Here is a 16,703-nt window from a genome sequence, read left to right as displayed (position 1 = left end):
TGGTTTCGTATTTCCCCTATTCATGCAGTATGTACATACTGTTTTGGGTAGCTTTGCGGCAAGGCTTTTCAATGCTAATACGCTGATCGGAAATTTGCTTGCTGAGTGTTATTTTAAAATAGGCTTTGGCTGTAAAGAATATTCACAGAAGAGAAATATGATGCAAGGAGAATTGTCTGGGCAGTTGCATCCTGTCACAGAAAAATTGCTCGCAAAAATGCATAAACTAGACAAAAAGCGGGTAGAAAAATATGTATGTTAGGGGAAATTACATACAACGTTTCCCATGAATTAAAAAAATGAAATTGGAAAAGCTGAATTTAAGATTGCAAAAATAAACTGGAATTGACAGATTCACCCATACCTACCTCTCACCAACCCAAAATGTCACCTGGACCTGATTTCCCTCTCAGTGCTGCTTGTTTTACTTTTTTGGTTGCTGAAATCTAGGCACTAGCCACACAAAGGAGAGAGGTATTGATTGGTACACTTTGGAATTTGCAAAAGTGAAAGAAAAAAAAAAACAAAAGCCCTTTGAGGGGGGGGACCCTCTCCCCCATACAACCTAATGAGGATTAAGCATGCTTAGTGGCCATGGAATTGCTGATCTGCAGTCAGAGTGGGGGCTGGTAACCGAAAAATTGATAGTGAGAAGTGGGGGGATGGAATGGAGCATCTAGAATTCTGAATGAAGACATTCCACATTGCAGCAGTGTGGCCCACAAGTTCCGTGTCGAAGCACTCTTGCGGCCCACTTGGTATGAAAAATTGGACTGCCCTGATCCAGACTAACCGCAAACTATAACCAAGGTTTGTTTGGCTCAGTGTGACATGCAAACCAAGTCACTGTGTTCACACCTCAGTTCTAGATTTTTTTAAGGGGGTCAGTAATGTCTTAACACTTGTCCAACACTTTGTCCATCATTTTGCTATTCCCAGGAAGGTTTTCTGCCTCTGCCTCAGTTCCAGAGGCAAAGGCAGAAAAAATGTTGGAGAGATTGCTTTTGCATAATTGACTAAAATAATGTAATTACAAAGTTTTGTTCAGCCCGCCTGTGTTTTTCTAATGATAGCCAGAATCTACGGTGTCAACTGTAAAGCAGTTCATTCAGTGGACATGCTGTGTTACAGCCTAGGTACAGCATTACCTCTGAAAATAATTAGTGTCTGATCTGCAAGACTTATTTTCCTTAACATACTGCATGATTTTCTTGTCCTTGTGTTGAAAAGTATGTTATTTCTTTAGCAGTTCCTAGTGACCTACTAGCTAATAATTTCACATTGCTTTGTTGATGTCAACCTTTTCATAATTGCCAGCCAGGGCAGGGGCCATACGCTCCCGCTTATAGATGAGATATGCTATGTTTTTACAGCTGGTCTTCCTCTCTCTTTTTTATGACAAATTTTATACTCTGGTTGAATGGTAAATTGTAAAGCCTTGGCAATTTACACTAGCAGAGTGATACATGACATGTTTTCAAATCAAAGTTGTTTGCATGCTGTTTCAGAAGAATAAATGCAGCTACATGTCAGCAGTTTTAAATTTAATGTGGAAATGGGTTGGTGAAGCAAATAGCAGGAGAGGCAGCTCACGCTTCTCTTATACTTGGCTAAGCCTGCAAGAGTCTAAGGCTATGTACCAGTAATAATTTTACCATGACTAGCACTCATGAGGCACACCAGCGTTGCAGGCAAAGTGACCACTAGTCACACCACTAAGGACAGCGCCTATCAAACAAGGTGAGCCAATGAAGACTGGATGTGAACTGAAGCCTTGTGAGCTTCTGCTTCCAGTCCACCCCAAGCCCCTTTGCAGGATGATGACCCTTAAAGGACCATCATCCCGGGTTGCAGACGACTCTCAGTGTGACTTCCTGCTTGGCATGCTTCCTGTGCCATTGGATGGTGATTCTTGGGCTCAAGGGAAGGTGCTTGTGAAGGTTGTGGCTCCAGTTTTGCTGTTCTGCAGGTTCCCGCCCTTCAGCTGTAGGTGCTGTGGCCTCAAACTCAAATGTCAGGAGCCCAGTAGAAAAGCCTCAAACTCCTTTGACTATGGAGCCAGAGACCCAGCAGGCTGCCATTCAGTGTTGGGAGCAAGTCCCATTGAACTCAGTACTTCCATGGAGGTAGGTCCACAACACATAGTTCTTCAAGTATTTACTAGTTCTACCTGTAAATCTCTTGTAGCCATGGAGCCCTTCCCCACCTTTTGAACAAAATTTGTTTGGTGACAGCATCCGTGAGCAAAAAAGTTATTTATTTAAAATAGATATTGCTTTATTCATGCCTGCCCGTGTCTGTATTGCCCATTCCTGTTCCTTACTGTCTCACTTTATGCCAGTCCTTCTGCTGAATAAAATGCCACAATTTGTTTTTAGAATGTTAAAAAATCATTCACAGTGCACAATTTTTTCTGGCTATTGTAAACTCTCTAAATCTACTCTAGTAGTTTATAAAGAAACCAGGGTTCTGCAAATATTGCTTTTAGTAGTGAACGAATAGGTTGGCAGTGATGTTTTTCTTTAACGATCTCTGTATTTTACAGATATATATTGCTTCTGAGGGAATGCATCTTTGGGGCTTAAGGTGCAACAATACCTTAGCATCTAACCAGGCCTGAACCTAGCTTTTTTTCAGGATGGAAACTAAGATACTCATATACTTCATCTTCAGCTCCATGCAGAAAGCTCAGGACACAAACGAAATACAATTACAGTGCAATCCTATTCATGTCTACTCAGAAGTCAGTCCTACAGAGTTCAGTAAGACTCCCAGGGAAGGGTATACAGCAGGGGTCAGGAAACATTTCAGGAGGGGGCCGATCCACTGTTCCTCACTGTTGTGTATTGAGTCAAAGGATTTTATATCTGTATTATTATTGTCTGTATTTGCATTAGGGTAAAGTAACTGCCTTTTGGTTTCAGAGGGTACAGCTACTATTGGTTCATTTAAGCTGCTGTATTTGGATCCTCTGTCTTATTGGTTCCCTCCAAAAGGCAGGACTGTGATTGCCTGATATCGTTCCCTCCAAAATGTATCCTTCCTAATTAGTCCCCTGTCCCTATAAATGTAGCTTTCCCCTCCTCAGTCTTCAGTCTTGTTGCTTTAATAAAGAAGTGTTACTAGAGAACTGTCTCCAGCATATTATGTCAAGAGAGCTGAAATCACAAACCCCACGTCACAACAACTGGCGACGAGGATGGGATCCGGAATGCTGAGGAGTGGTTAAACGCAGCCCTGCCTCAGAGTCCGGATTGCAGCTAAGAACAAGACTCACTGGCCAGCTGAGAAGACGACCCTGCCACAGGACAATGGAGAGTCCAAGGGTATTGGAGCCCTTCCAGCCATCAGAGCCCCACACGTGGGAAGACTACGTCGAACGCTTCGAGTTCTTCGCAGTGGCTCAAGGGATCACCGATGCCAGCAAAAGAAGGGCCACATTCCTGAGCTACTGTGGGCCTGAGACCTTCAAGCTGGCCAAGGCATTGCTTGCTCCAGCGAAGTTAAGTGAGACATCGCTCAAGGATATTCTTGCCTGCCTAACAAGCCACTTGGCGCCTACTGAGACCAAGATGGCCCGGCGGATGGAGTTTCATAAGAGGCAGCAGCGTGCTGGGGAGTCTGTATCTGCATTTCTAGCTGAACTGCGGAAGCTCGCTCAGCACTGCGACTTCCAAAATCTGGAAGAGACTCTCCTGGATCGGTTTGTCGGTGGTCTGAGCAGCAAGAAAGCCAGAAGACACATCGTGGCTAAAGAAGAGGTTACCCTTGCTTCAGCCTTGAAGGAGGCCACCGCCACGGAGAATTATGAAAGAGAGGAGCTTGATGCCAGTCGCAAGGCCTTTAAGCCACAGATAGAAGTTGCGCATGCCATGGACGAGCTAGAGGCTACTCCGAGCCAGAGCCCAGTCCGTGGGGTCGAGTCAGTGCGTCAGGCCTGCACAGTGCACAAAGATCACCGAGGCAGGTGCCCAGGTTGTGGCGGAAACCATGAGCGGAAGAGTTGTCGTTTCCGGGATGCTATGTGCCGGACGTGCGGGAAGACAGGTCACATCGCCAGGGTATGTAGATCGGCGGCGTTGGGAGCGACAGGAGCACCTAGACTGGAGCATCTCAGACCGCCCACAGCAACCCATTTTCTAAAGGACTGCCACTACGTAACGGAGATCAACGGGAGGGTCGTGGAGTTCCCAGCGCAAGGCAAGGCACACGTCAAGGTGAAGATTGAGGGTCAGCAGTGCGACATGGAGGTGGACTCCGGATCTGGATTCACTATCGTGTCGGACCAGACCGCGAGGACATTCTTCCCCAGGGGTAAGTTGCCCCCTCTGGAGCCCTTTCCGGCAACCTTGCAGTCATACTCAGCGGGCCGCATCCATGTTATGGGAATGTGTGCCGTGAGAGTACAGTTCCGGGACAAACAGGCTGTACTCAAACTGGTGATTGCGAAGGGCAGTCGCCCCAGTCTCCTGGGCACTGACTGGTTCCCTGCCCTGGGACTGAGTATATCAGGGCTTAATTCAATCCAAACCTGCCCTGAGATGAGCGAGGCATTATGCAAAGAATTTGCTGGTCTCTTTAATGGAAAACTGGGTTGTTATAAAGGGCCCCCAGTTGACTTCGAGTTGGACCCTGGGGTGGCCCCAATCCGACTCAAACCAAGGCGAGTGCCATTTGCACTGCAACCCAAGATTGAAGCAGAGCTGGATAAATTGGTCAAGCAGGGAGTTCTCTCACCCGTGGACTCTGCTAAGTGGGAGACTCCAATCGTCACGCCCCTTAAAGCAAATGGGGAAGTCAGGATCTGTGCAGATTACAAATGTACTATCAATAAGGCACTCAGGGGAAACTCATACTCCATTCCAGTCGTATCACATCTGTTGGCTAAACTGGCTGGGGGCAAGGTGTTCGCCAAAATTGACCTGGCACAAGCTTACCAACAGCTGCCAGTAACCCCACAATCAGCGGAAGCACAAACTATTGTCACACATAAAGGGGCGTTCAGAGTTAACAGATTACAATTTGGAGTTTGTGTGGCCCCAGGGATTTTTCAAGGGCTCGTGGAACGCCTGTTAAGAGGTCTGCCGGGGGTCTTGCCATTTTTTGATGACGTTTTGATTGCTGGAAAAGACCCACAGGAACTGGTTGCGTGTGTCCGTGCAGTGTTGCTCAAGTACAAGGAGGTGGGGTTGCAACTGAAAAAGGAAAAATGCAGTTTTGGGGTGCCAGCTGTGGATTTCTTGGGGTTTAAAATTGATGCATCAGGCATCCACCCCACATATGCTAAGATTAAGGCCATCATCGAGGCACCACGACCACAGAACAAGACGGAGTTGCAGTCATTCCTGGGACTTATTAACTTTTATCATTCGTTCTTACCCCAGAAAGCTTCGGTAGCTGAACCATTACATAGACTGTTGCAGAAAAAGAATGTGTGGCGATGGGGGCAGGGGCAGCAGAAGGCTTTTGACTCCTTGCGAGGAATGCTGAGTAGCAGGAGCGTCCTTGCTCATTATGATGAGTCAAAAGCGCTGGTCCTGGCATGTGATGCCTCTCAATACGGCCTGGGGGCGGTGCTGAGTCATAGGGAACCGGATGGGTCGGAAAAGCCCATCTCTTTCTATTCCCGTACGTTGTCGCCCATGGAGCGCAACTATGCTCAAATTGACAAAGAGGCGCTTGCAATTGTGGCAGGAATCAAAAAGTTCCATGATTATGTGTACGGTCGCCATTTCACCATTGAAACGGACCACAAACCACTGTTAGGGTTGTTCAACCCGAACAAACAAACGCCACAAATTCTCTCTCCCAGAATGTTGCGTTGGTCTATATTCCTGAACGGGTTCCAGTACACCTTGACCCATGTGCCGGGGAAACGGTTGTGCCACGCTGATGCGCTGAGTCGATTGCCCCTCCCTGGCGGGAGCAATGAGGATCCCGCTCCAGCGGAGCACATAATGATGCTACAAACACTTCCGGGGGCTCCTGTAACGGCTACTGATATAGCTGAGAAAACGAGGAAAGATGCTGTTCTCTCCCGTGTGCTCACTTGGGTGGGGAGGGGGTGGCCAGGTGGTCCGCATGAAGACAAATTCAGGCCTTATGCGACAAGGCAGCACGAGTTGTCCATGCATAAGGGGTGTCTCCTGTGGGGAGATAGGGTGATCATCCCAGCACCACTGAGAAACAGGGTTCTTGAGACACTTTACATGGGACACCCGGGAATGGTCAGGATGAAGTCGCTAGCCCGATGTTATGTGTGGTGGCCTGGAATGGACCAGAACATAGAACAATGGGTACGAACATGCAAGGCATGCCAAGAGGTGCGGCCAGAAGTGGCCAGAGCACCAGTCCACTGGTGGGAGCAGTCCAGATCTCCCTGGAGCCAGCTGCACTTAGATTTTGCTGGGCCATTCCAGGGGAAGGTCTTTTTGGTTATCGTCGATGCATATTCCAAATGGTTAGAAGTGGTGATGGTCCCTAGCATGGCATCAGCTGCCGTAATCAAGGTGTTGAGGCAGCTGTTTGCAACCCACGGGTTACATGAGACCATTGTATCAGATAATGGGGCAGCTTTTGTATCCCAAGAATTCAGGGCATTCTTGGCTGATAACTTCATAAGAGGGGTCACATCCGCGCCCTTTCACCCATCCTCCAATGGGCAGGCTGAGCGCATGGTAAGAACAGCTAAAGAATCAATTGCGCGCTTAATGGAGGGTAACTGGTCAGCTCGCATCGCACGAATGTTATTTTTGCAGCATGCGATGCCGTGTACTGCGACGGGCAAGTCGCCAGCTGAGCTGCTCTTGGGTAGAAGACTGGTAACGGTGCTGGATTATGTCCACCCGGATAAAATGCCAAACTGTAATTCAAGAGCAACCCCCCAGGCTGAAACTGACACAACCAGGTATCTCGCCCCTGAAGATCTGGTCTGGGTGAGGAACTATTCACAAGGTTCGCGGTGGGTGGCTGGTGTGGTCACCCGGGCTAGTGGACCTGTGTCCTATTATGTGACCTTGGAAAATGGGCAAGTTTGGAAGAGACATATAGATCAGCTGAGGCGCCGGGCGCTCAGCAGGGAGGAGTCAGATAATTCATCCCTGGCTAATGACGCAGAGCTGCAAGACCAGAGTGAAAATGGCCCAGAGGTGCAGTCACCAGGGGCTTCAGCAAATGAACCAGGGTCTGCTAGTCCTCATGATGACGAGGTACAGGTAGGGGACCCTGAGATGTCTGGGACTCCATCTGTTCCTGACAAAACCCCTATAGCAGCCCCTCTACCACAGGTAACACCCAATCCAGAACCGGCAACACCCGTTGTCAGGAGATCAAGTAGAAGTTGTAGGACCCCACAGTACCTGAGAGATTACGTCTGCTGTGCTCACTAGGGGGGGAGGGGTGTTGTGTATTGAGTCAAAGGATTTTATATCTGTATTATTATTGTCTGTATTTGCATTAGGGTAAAGTAACTGCCTTTTGGTTTCAGAGGGTACAGCTACTATTGGTTCATTTAAGCTGCTGTATTTGGATCCTCTGTCTTATTGGTTCCCTCCAAAAGGCAGGACTGTGATTGCCTGATATCGTTCCCTCCAAAATGTATCCTTCCTAATTAGTCCCCTGTCCCTATAAATGTAGCTTTCCCCTCCTCAGTCTTCAGTCTTGTTGCTTTAATAAAGAAGTGTTACTAGAGAACTGTCTCCAGCATATTATGTCAAGAGAGCTGAAATCACAAACCCCACGTCACAACACTCACATCTTATGGGGGGCTGGACCCACTCTCTCCCTAAAGCACCCCCGAAAGCACCCCTGTTCCAAGCAAGAGCTGGAAGTAAACAGGCATGTGACACACAACAGCCTATTCCCTTTTAAGGTGGAACAGAACTATATCCTAACATCCCCCTCCCGAAAGGACCCCCACCACTGCCTTATCTTCGTCATCGTCGTCCTCTGCCTTGGCCAGGGGTCTGTGGGGCACAGAGCCCATGCCGCTGGCCTGGGCGCCGAAGGCAGCCTCCCCACAGCTGATTCCTCCCGCTTGGCTCTTGGCCATATGTGGCTACCTCAGCGGGAAGGAAGGGGCATCACCCAGAGGCGTCTGCGGCTTCGGATTGGCTGCAGGAGCTTCCTGCAGCCAATCCAAAGCCACGCCAGCATCGTGGAAGTCAGTCCCCACACAGTGAGGCCTCCGCACTGCTCCAGTTTAGCAAGGGGACTGACCGAGCGGGCGGCAGGGTTTGCAAGGTTCATGGGCCAGATTAAAGAGCCTGGTGGGCCGCATCCGGCCCCCCCGGGCCTTAGTTTGGTGTATAGTATTGCATCCATAATTATGGTTGCCATCTTCTATATAGTTGTCTGGGAACAAGTCCCATTGCAGTTACTTCTTAGCAGACCTGTGTAGGATTGTACTGCAAATGAGCAATGTTTTGACAAAATGGAGCAGTTTTGTTAGATCAGATTATCCACCGCCTGTCATATTGTTAGTTCTGCACTGAATTTCTTACCATTTTAGTTGTAAAGGAGTCTAGTCAACTTCGCAGCCTGAAATCTACCCAAAACATGTTACTGAAGAGTGTAAGAGATTCATAGTTCATTTGAAATGCATGCTTTTGATTTATGCTTCTTTTCTTGTTTCATCTGACCTCAGGAATCTTACATTTTATTGAAATACTATTTTCAATTTAACATATTGGGTAATAATAGACTAGAGGTCAGCTACCTTGTATTTCTGTGTTAGTGACACCCTGAATCTAATTAACTGTTCATTTGAAATGTATTTGCATTTTCAGATGATACGCTTTGAAAAGACAGAATATTATTCCCCCACATCTGTAGCAAGATCTTAGCCTTAACAACTTTTGCTTCATAGGAAATAGCCTTAAGATAAATTGCAGCAATTTCTCTCAAGGTCATCAATTGAGTAGCAATGGCTGTTAGCAGAAGTTTTCTGGGGATTGATGAGTATGTAGGAGGAGTTGGTACCTCAGTCCACATCTCATTGTGAATATCCAAAAAATGTTAAGGCACTGTTTTTTTGTAAGCAAAAATCTACAGACAAATGAATAGGTAGCTCAACCTTGCAGAATTTTAACCCACCAAGCAACATGCAGCCTCTGAATATGTGAGCTATGTATCCATCAGACGCATCAGAGGCTCAATAAAACTCTGATCCGCTTTGCCAGCACAAAGACATTTTCTTGTACTCATTTCTAAAGATGTACAGCAGCAATAGGAGATGTTTAGCCCTCTAGATGTTGCTGAACTCCAACATCCTTCAGCCCAGTCAGTATCGTCAATAATCTGGGTTAATGAGAGAGAGGTTTCCTGACCTCAGTTTTCAGGAATTTTCCATTTTCCTGATTCTCTGGTCATGGTTTGGTTTGCTCTTTGTGACCTGCAGGTCAGGGTTTTCTTTCTTTCTTTCTTTCTTTCTTTCTTTCTTTCTTTCTTTCTTTCTTTCTTTCTTTCTTTCTTTCTTTCGGAATTTCCCTTTTTCTTACCCCACCAGTCACCATTTTGTTCATTTTCCACATATTTTGGAGTTTTCCTGACCCGTTTTCCATGGTTTTGTTTGCTTCTCAGATGTTCTTTGAATTTTCAGTCTTCCCAATCCACCAATCATAGTTCTGTGCCTTTCCCCCATTTTGAGGAATTTTGGGCATTCCCTACCCTCCAGTCACAGTTGTTTCCTGTTTCCACCTTTTTCTGAGTTGTCCATTTCCCTGAAACACCAGTCCCAGTTTTGTTTGCTTTTTACATTTCTCAAAATTTTTGGTTTTTCTGAACTGCCAGTCACACTTTCCTGCATTTTTCACATTTGCGTCAGTGAACTGAGCTAGGTATACCTGTAGACATCATTCCAGTTCAGTATCTAAAGTTTGTATGTACCGTAAATTTCGCTCCAAAACACGCACTTTTTTGCTCCGAGAAAGTAAGGGAAAATGCCTGTGCGTGTTAAGGAGCGAATGCACGGATCAGAGCCATGGCTGCCGTCAGTCAGGCAAAGCGGGAGCCACTTACACGCTCTACGAGGCTCTCACTTTGCTTTCTTTAAAGCGACCTGGAGCCAGGAAGGAGGGAGGGAAGGAGAGCCATAGCAGCAAAGCCGGCAGCAGCCGCTTACACGGGAGGGAGAGACGCTAGCAAAGGTCTGCACGCTCTCTAAACAGAGCAATGAGGCTGCAGAGAGACGGCAGGAAAGATAATATTTAAGCAACCAGCAGCAAAATAAAACCAACCTCGAGCTCTGAGCCAGCGCAGTGAAAACCAGGAAGTAAAAAAAAAGGCTGGGGAGGGCATGAGGGAGAGGGGAAAACTTCGCAAATCCCCCGCGTCTCAGCTGATCGGCTGGGATGGAGCAGCTTGTTTTCAGGCAGGATAGATTTGAGCAATGTCTGGGTCCTAGTGCCCCTACTGCTTTTTTGTGCTCCATTCTATGGCGAATCCCCTGCAATCCAAGTCCTCCTCACTTGCTCAAATCTATTCCGCCTCAAAACAAGGAGCGGAAGGAAAAGGCTGCAAACTGTTAAATGGAAAAAAACCCCAGGCACAGGGCAAATACCTTAAGTATACCTTTAAAGCAACAGTGCTCTTTCCCTCCCTCCTCCCCGCGGAAAAGCTCCTTGTCCCTTGAGTTCTTTTCCTTCCCTCCCCACTTAAAACGTGGTTACAAAGCACGGATCCACATGGATCCTCAGGATTTTTGCATTGGGCTACCCCAAACTCACTGTCAGATCACATGTCTGTGGCCACAGCATGAACCATAAAAATCATACATCCACTGTTTCATTTAGAATATTTTTTCCTCGTTTTCCTCCTCTAAAAACTACATGCGTGTTATGGTCAGATGCGTGTTATAGAGCGAAAAATACGGTAATCTATAAGTTTTCTTCAGAAATTAAAGGGAAGAAATGTGCCAATTGAATTCTTATAGAACTGAAAATATGCATAGCGTTAATTAAGAACTATCCTACCTTTCCATAGTTGTTCAGGTAGAGTTGGAACAGGGGCTCATTTAGTTCAGTATTGTCTACACTGTTTGGTAGTAGCTGTGTAGGGTTTCAGACAGGGAGCATTCTGACTCCGACCTGGAGAGTTGGGGACCTTCTGCATGCCAGGCAGTAGCTCTTCTCCCTCAAAGTATGCTTAAAAATGTGCATACAGACCTGATAAACTAAAAAAAGACCCTTCAAAAACTTAGTTGATAAATAGAACAAGTTTTTTGTTTTGTCTACAGAGGTGACAACACAATAGAATTTTTCTATTGAAGCAAGGTAGGAACTGGACGTAAGTTTTTGGTTCCTGAATAACAAACCTCTGTAGAGATACTAGATTTCGGAATAAGAATGGTTTTGCAGCTGAACAAGATAGAAACCTGAGAAAGTAAGAAATAAAAGAGCAAAGGACCAACTACGCCACGGAAAGAACAATGGGAGGAGCAACTATGACCAAAGGAAATTAAAGGCCTCTATTAGACTGGATTTTTGAAGTTAAACAGCATCAAAACAAGCAAATTTAAAGAAAACCGGCAAGATGGATTGAGGAAAATTTGGCTGTGGACTTGAGAACTCCAGGCCGACAACATACAGACTGATGGACATGGGGAATCTAAACCGGGGAAGGGAGGGGGAATTCTAGAATCCAAAGGCTATGTAACCAACTTTTTGAATTTTCTTCTATCTTTTATCTTTTATCTTTCTATATAACTTTGGTATTTTGATTTAACATGTTTTGGAAAAAAAGGGGGAATTCGTGGAAGGAAACGGGGTAGATCTTGGGGGAAATTTTTTTTTTTCTTTTTCTATTTTGTTAAAGATGAGGAGTGATGTTAAGATTGTAATTTAAACTGGCTAATAGGCACAACATACTAGGTTTAAATTGGGAATGAGAACTTGTGGAACCAACTTATGGAAAGGGGAATACAGTCGGGAGGGGAAGGAGGGAGTCCCAGAAAGAAGGTTATGAAAATAAGGGTTTAAAATTGGTCTTTCTGTTTCTTTCTTTTCTTCATCTTTTCTATTCTTTCTATTCTGTCATTACTGGAAATTTTAATAAATATGATTATAAAAAAAAAGATAAATAGAACAAGTTTTTCCATCCCATCTATCCAACTCCTTTTTGTAAGCTAGGGTTGCCGTTCATTCAGAATTCCCCAGACATAGCTGGTATTCAGTGTCTAGGCAGAGATTGCTCAAATGTCTGGGAAACTCTGGACATATGGCAGCTCATGTCAGAATTGTAGATTTTCATTAATAATAATAATAATAATAATAATAATAATAATATTTATTTATTCCCCGCCCTCCCCAGCCAAGGCCGGGCTCAGGGCGGCTAACAAGCAATAATAAAAACAAGTTGAATGAATACAACTTAAAAACAAGATTAAAATACAACATTAAAATATTGAAAGGTTAAAATATTAAAATGCAGCCTCATCACAGGAGGAGAAAGGAAAAAGAGAAAAGAAAAAGGGGGAGGGAATCAAATTGGCTCCAAGCCAAAGGCCAGGCAGAACAACTCTGTCTTACAAGCCCTGCGGAAATTAAATTAAATTAAAAATAGCTCACATTGTTGTTGTTGTTGTTTTTCAAAAAGCTCACCAGCTTTCCCTCAAAAAATTACAACAACTTTTGAGTCCGGATTTTCACTTTTTGAAATATGACAACCATATGTAAGCAAAGGGGCTCTAGTGCATAAATATCTAACGACTGGACAGGACAAGCATAGACCTACCTCCTGGGTTAGGTTGTTTTATAGAAATGTTCCTTGCATATCATAATGTACCTTGATTATTATTTTTTAAAGGGATTTCTGAAGCAGGTCCCTTTGAAGGTGGAGCAAACAGGCTCTTTTGGGGAGAAACTATTCAGGAGAGTCATTTTAACGATCAATGCAACATTGATTGTTGTGACAGAGGTTGTGACAGGCTCAAAGTTGCATTGCATCTGCCTTTAAAAATGCAACTCACATCAGCAATCCTGATTTTGTGCATTCATTGCCTAGTTAAATGACTAGAAAAGCTAAATGACAGCTGCTCACGCTACTGAGTTTGTTACTTTCTTTGAGATTCATGATCCCATAGGTACAGCATCAGGCCTGCCATTCTCTACAACACATGTTTTTCTCTGTGTACTTAGGAGTATGATTAAAAGTCTATTTGTAAATACATGCAAAGCAGGCTTTCATTAGTATTTGGGGGATTTTTAGAACATCTTGACACATATTCTGTTATTCGCTTTGTGTAATTGTCAGTACATACCTGTCAACATATGGAAATCCAGGCAAACTAAATTGCAGCTTTTCACCTGGATTGAAAAATCCCTCAGCCCCAGCGTTTCATAACTCCCTCTGCTATTGGGAAACATGCTCTGGAATCCTAAAAAAGACAAACAAAACTGGGTGTGGTATTCAATATCTGCATTTCTTCTAACTGTATCCTTCAGCATGTGGTCACGCTTTATCTTTTGATTTAATCATTTAATTTTTCTAATTTTCTAAGTTGAAAGCCTGTGACTGACTGCTGTTGAGCATAAGGTGCACTTTAGTTTTCCGTAGGGGATAATTTATTCATTCTGGTATCACACTCTTGTTTTCATTTGCGCAGTCATCTGAAAGTTTTACTGAAGCCTTTCAGAAATCTTATAAAGCAGATTCAACTCATTGATTTTTGTGGGTTTACATCTGAGTAGAACGTTGGTCTACTCAGAAGCACACAGGGTGGGGGAAGTCAGAGTCGATCGTCCTTCCACTTCTAGGATAGGGATTTTCAGGGTCTGTTGCAGGTGGGGCCCAAAGGAGATGCAATTAAAGGGAAGGTCAGGGCTGTCCTATTTTTCTTGGCAAGAGAGTGGGATCCTTGTCCCACTGTGAAGAAGGGAAGAGATGGTGCACACTCGATGGATTGCTTAGAGCCAGGTCCATGGTGAGAGAATGACCTGGGAATGAGCTACTGAGAGCAGTGGTGTAGCGTGGGGGGTGCCAGGGGGGCCGGCCGCACCGGGCGCAACATCTGGGGGGGGGCGCGCTCGCTGCCTCCGGAGTCGCCGAAGAGCCTCGGGCGCAGGCTGTAGCGGAGCCGCATGTCTCGCGGAACCGACGAGCTGTGCGCGCGCCCGGGCTGAAGGCACCCGGCAGGCAGCGGCTCTCAGCGCTCGCCGCGGAGGATGCGCCAGGCAGCCCCTCCTCACAGCCCCGCCTCCGCTGCTGCTGCTGCAGCTGCTGGGCCGTTGCATTTTCCTCGCCTCTCTGCCCCCCTCCTCCTCCGGGCAAGCGGCGTCGTTTGGGCGGCAGCGCCAGCGGCAACTCGCAGGTTAGGGGTTGGGGGGGCGCAAATTACTTGCCTTGCCCCGGGTTAGGGGGCGCAAATTACTTGCGTTGCCCCGGGTGCTGACAACTCACGCTACGCCGCTGACTGAGAGTAGCCCCTTTCAGGTGGGCAGACTAGATAATGTGTTTATATTGTTGTAAACCTCTGTAACACACAAACACACAATGCTTTTTTCTGGGGGGACGCATACCCCTAAACATTTTGTGAATCTAAGTTTGGCCTCATTGAGGGGCAGTATTTCAATAGGAGTAGGAAAATGAGAGTACCGCTAAACATTTTTTTAAAGAAAAAAAGCACTGTAGACACACACACACACACGATGCAGCAATATATAAATGCTTTTATAAATAAATAATTTCTGTCCTTGTGTTCACAATCTGGATTTATTTCTTTTTAAAAGCTCTCTGGCTTTGTGGTGCTTGATTCTAGATTTTTGGCAGTGTGAGTTTCGGTGCAGGCTTTTTTGGCAGAGAGGAGGAATTGAAGAGATTGGGGAGAAGACTTTGGATGCCACAATCTGAAGTGTGATAAGGAGAGGGAGGTATGGCTGTGAGGGGTAAGATATCTGATGTCCTCGCTTCTGGTTTCATTCCCAACCAGGAGTGACCTGGTTACTACAGCAGTATCTCTCTGCCTTGTATTTTTGCTGCTTAATGCTGGTCTGCTTAATTATAAGTTTATTCCATTGCAAGATTTAATGACCAGCTAGAAGATGGAGTTTATCATAATTTTATACCTCTGTTTTGCCCTTTGTCTGAGGAGCGGATGGCTCATGTGTTACAAATAAGTTGGGGAAAGCAGAATCTGCTTGAATAGCAACATGAAAGAGAAATTATTTGTAGTACTTTACTTTTCAGATCCTGTAGAATAAAATCCACCAATCTGGGCACTGCCAACCAGATATTTTGTCAACAGTAGAAAGTGATAAATTCATCAAATGAATTATTCACTATAAATTTATTTTACACAGCTCTGTTAAATATATAGCTTCCCACCCCTCCACTTTTATTAACTTCTTTACAGCTGCCATGTTCAAAATGCCAGCGACTGGCACACAATAAATATTAATGGTCCATAAATTAAGGCATTACTCTTCCTGACAGCCCACCATTTTTTCAGGGTCCAGTAGAAAAGACACAGGAGGCTGCTTATCAAACAAGAAAGATCAACCTGGAAATAAAGAGAGAGGAGGCATTTTAAAACAGTTGATGTATGAAGATTTAAGAATAAGTGTGGAATAGCACGTTCATGTACCATATTTCCACAAATGTTAAAAATGAAAGCATTTGCTATTTTAATGTATGACTTCATTTAGAGGATGTACATTTATGAGTCGAAACTAAAATAAAAACCAATCAGATACATTAAACAATAAAGTGCATCAACACTAACTCAGCCCTTGCAGTTTAAGAGGTGATCTTTGAATGTCATATTATGTTGGCATCATCATGATGGCACTAGAATCCGTGGGACACATTGGACAAATTCATACTGCCAATGCCACTTCAAGTTCCTGAGGGATGAAGTTAGCATGGGGAAGATCTGCAGTGTGGACTCTTTCCATATGCCCTGTGGCATCTTGTATTATCCCAGTATTGCAGGAAGAAGGAGCACTGCCACAGCTCTCAAATGTAAGATAAGAGCCCTTTGTTGCACATGAAATAAATATTCTGATAGACTCACTAACCTATTTGGTGTTATTACCTAGAGGCAGCTTTAGCTTGTGCCTAAAGAGGAGTAGGGACACGGGTGGCGCTGTGGGTTAAACCACAGAGCCTAGGACTTGCCGATCAGAAGGTCAGTGGTTCAAATCCCCACGACGTGTCTGACTGATCACTTTCCTTCCTTAGTTATATCTGTTGCTGTTTATCTTGCCTAGAGCAGCAGATGGGATAGCTGCCAATATATGCACTTTACAGGCAACTAACTTTCATCCATCAGCTAATTAGGAAAATATTGTATTTGTTTAAAAAACCAATGAAAAATAAGGAAAGCTTTTCTTTAAAAAGTGACACACACACACACACTGCCTCAAAACAATTGAATCTCACATTTGGAACTTGGGTTTAAATTTCAATCCTGCATTTCAGAATTAAAGGCCACATTTTATCAGAAAAATCCAAATTGTGAAATCTGAAACATTGTCCTTTAGTGTAATCCCCCTAGCTGCTTCCTGCCATAGTGGACAGTGATGTAAACAAGGTCTCATTTCCTGTACTCTTCACTTCTCCCTCCTCATTCTACGAACATCAGCCCAGTCAGGTGGACAGGTGAAAGGCAGCAGCAATTTCCACTCCATCTTGTGTTTGTCGCACGGTTTCCATTCTTCCACATTTCTGTTTCTGTTAACACCTACGTTATTTGTCTTGCTATGCACGGA

The 16,703-nt window shown here is 45.0% G+C and overlaps 2 long non-coding RNA genes across 3 annotated transcripts in view; one reads left to right on the top strand and one right to left on the bottom strand.

The window, feature by feature from the left end:
• The first annotated feature begins 349 nt into the window (after nt 1–349).
• The window catches only part of LOC308585371, an 18,198-nt gene continuing 1,844 nt past the window's right edge, over nt 350–16,703 (top strand). The window contains exon 1 of the long non-coding RNA XR_014007341.1: nt 350–1,136. This is a non-coding gene — a long non-coding RNA (uncharacterized lncRNA). The remainder of the gene's footprint in view (nt 1,137–16,703) is intronic.
• The window catches only part of LOC308585357, a 27,867-nt gene continuing 22,070 nt past the window's right edge, over nt 10,907–16,703 (bottom strand). For both annotated transcript variants that reach the window (XR_014007322.1, XR_014007323.1), the window contains exons 2-4: nt 15,432–15,493; nt 13,256–13,372; nt 10,907–11,170 (exon numbers count right to left, since the gene is read on the bottom strand). This is a non-coding gene — a long non-coding RNA (uncharacterized lncRNA). The remainder of the gene's footprint in view (nt 11,171–13,255; nt 13,373–15,431; nt 15,494–16,703) is intronic.

This window comes from Podarcis bocagei (assembly GCF_964188305.1).
Source record: "Podarcis bocagei genome assembly, chromosome: 4".
NCBI classification, from domain to species: domain Eukaryota; kingdom Metazoa; phylum Chordata; class Lepidosauria; order Squamata; family Lacertidae; genus Podarcis; species Podarcis bocagei.
This window is presented reverse-complemented; position numbering and strand designations above follow the sequence as displayed.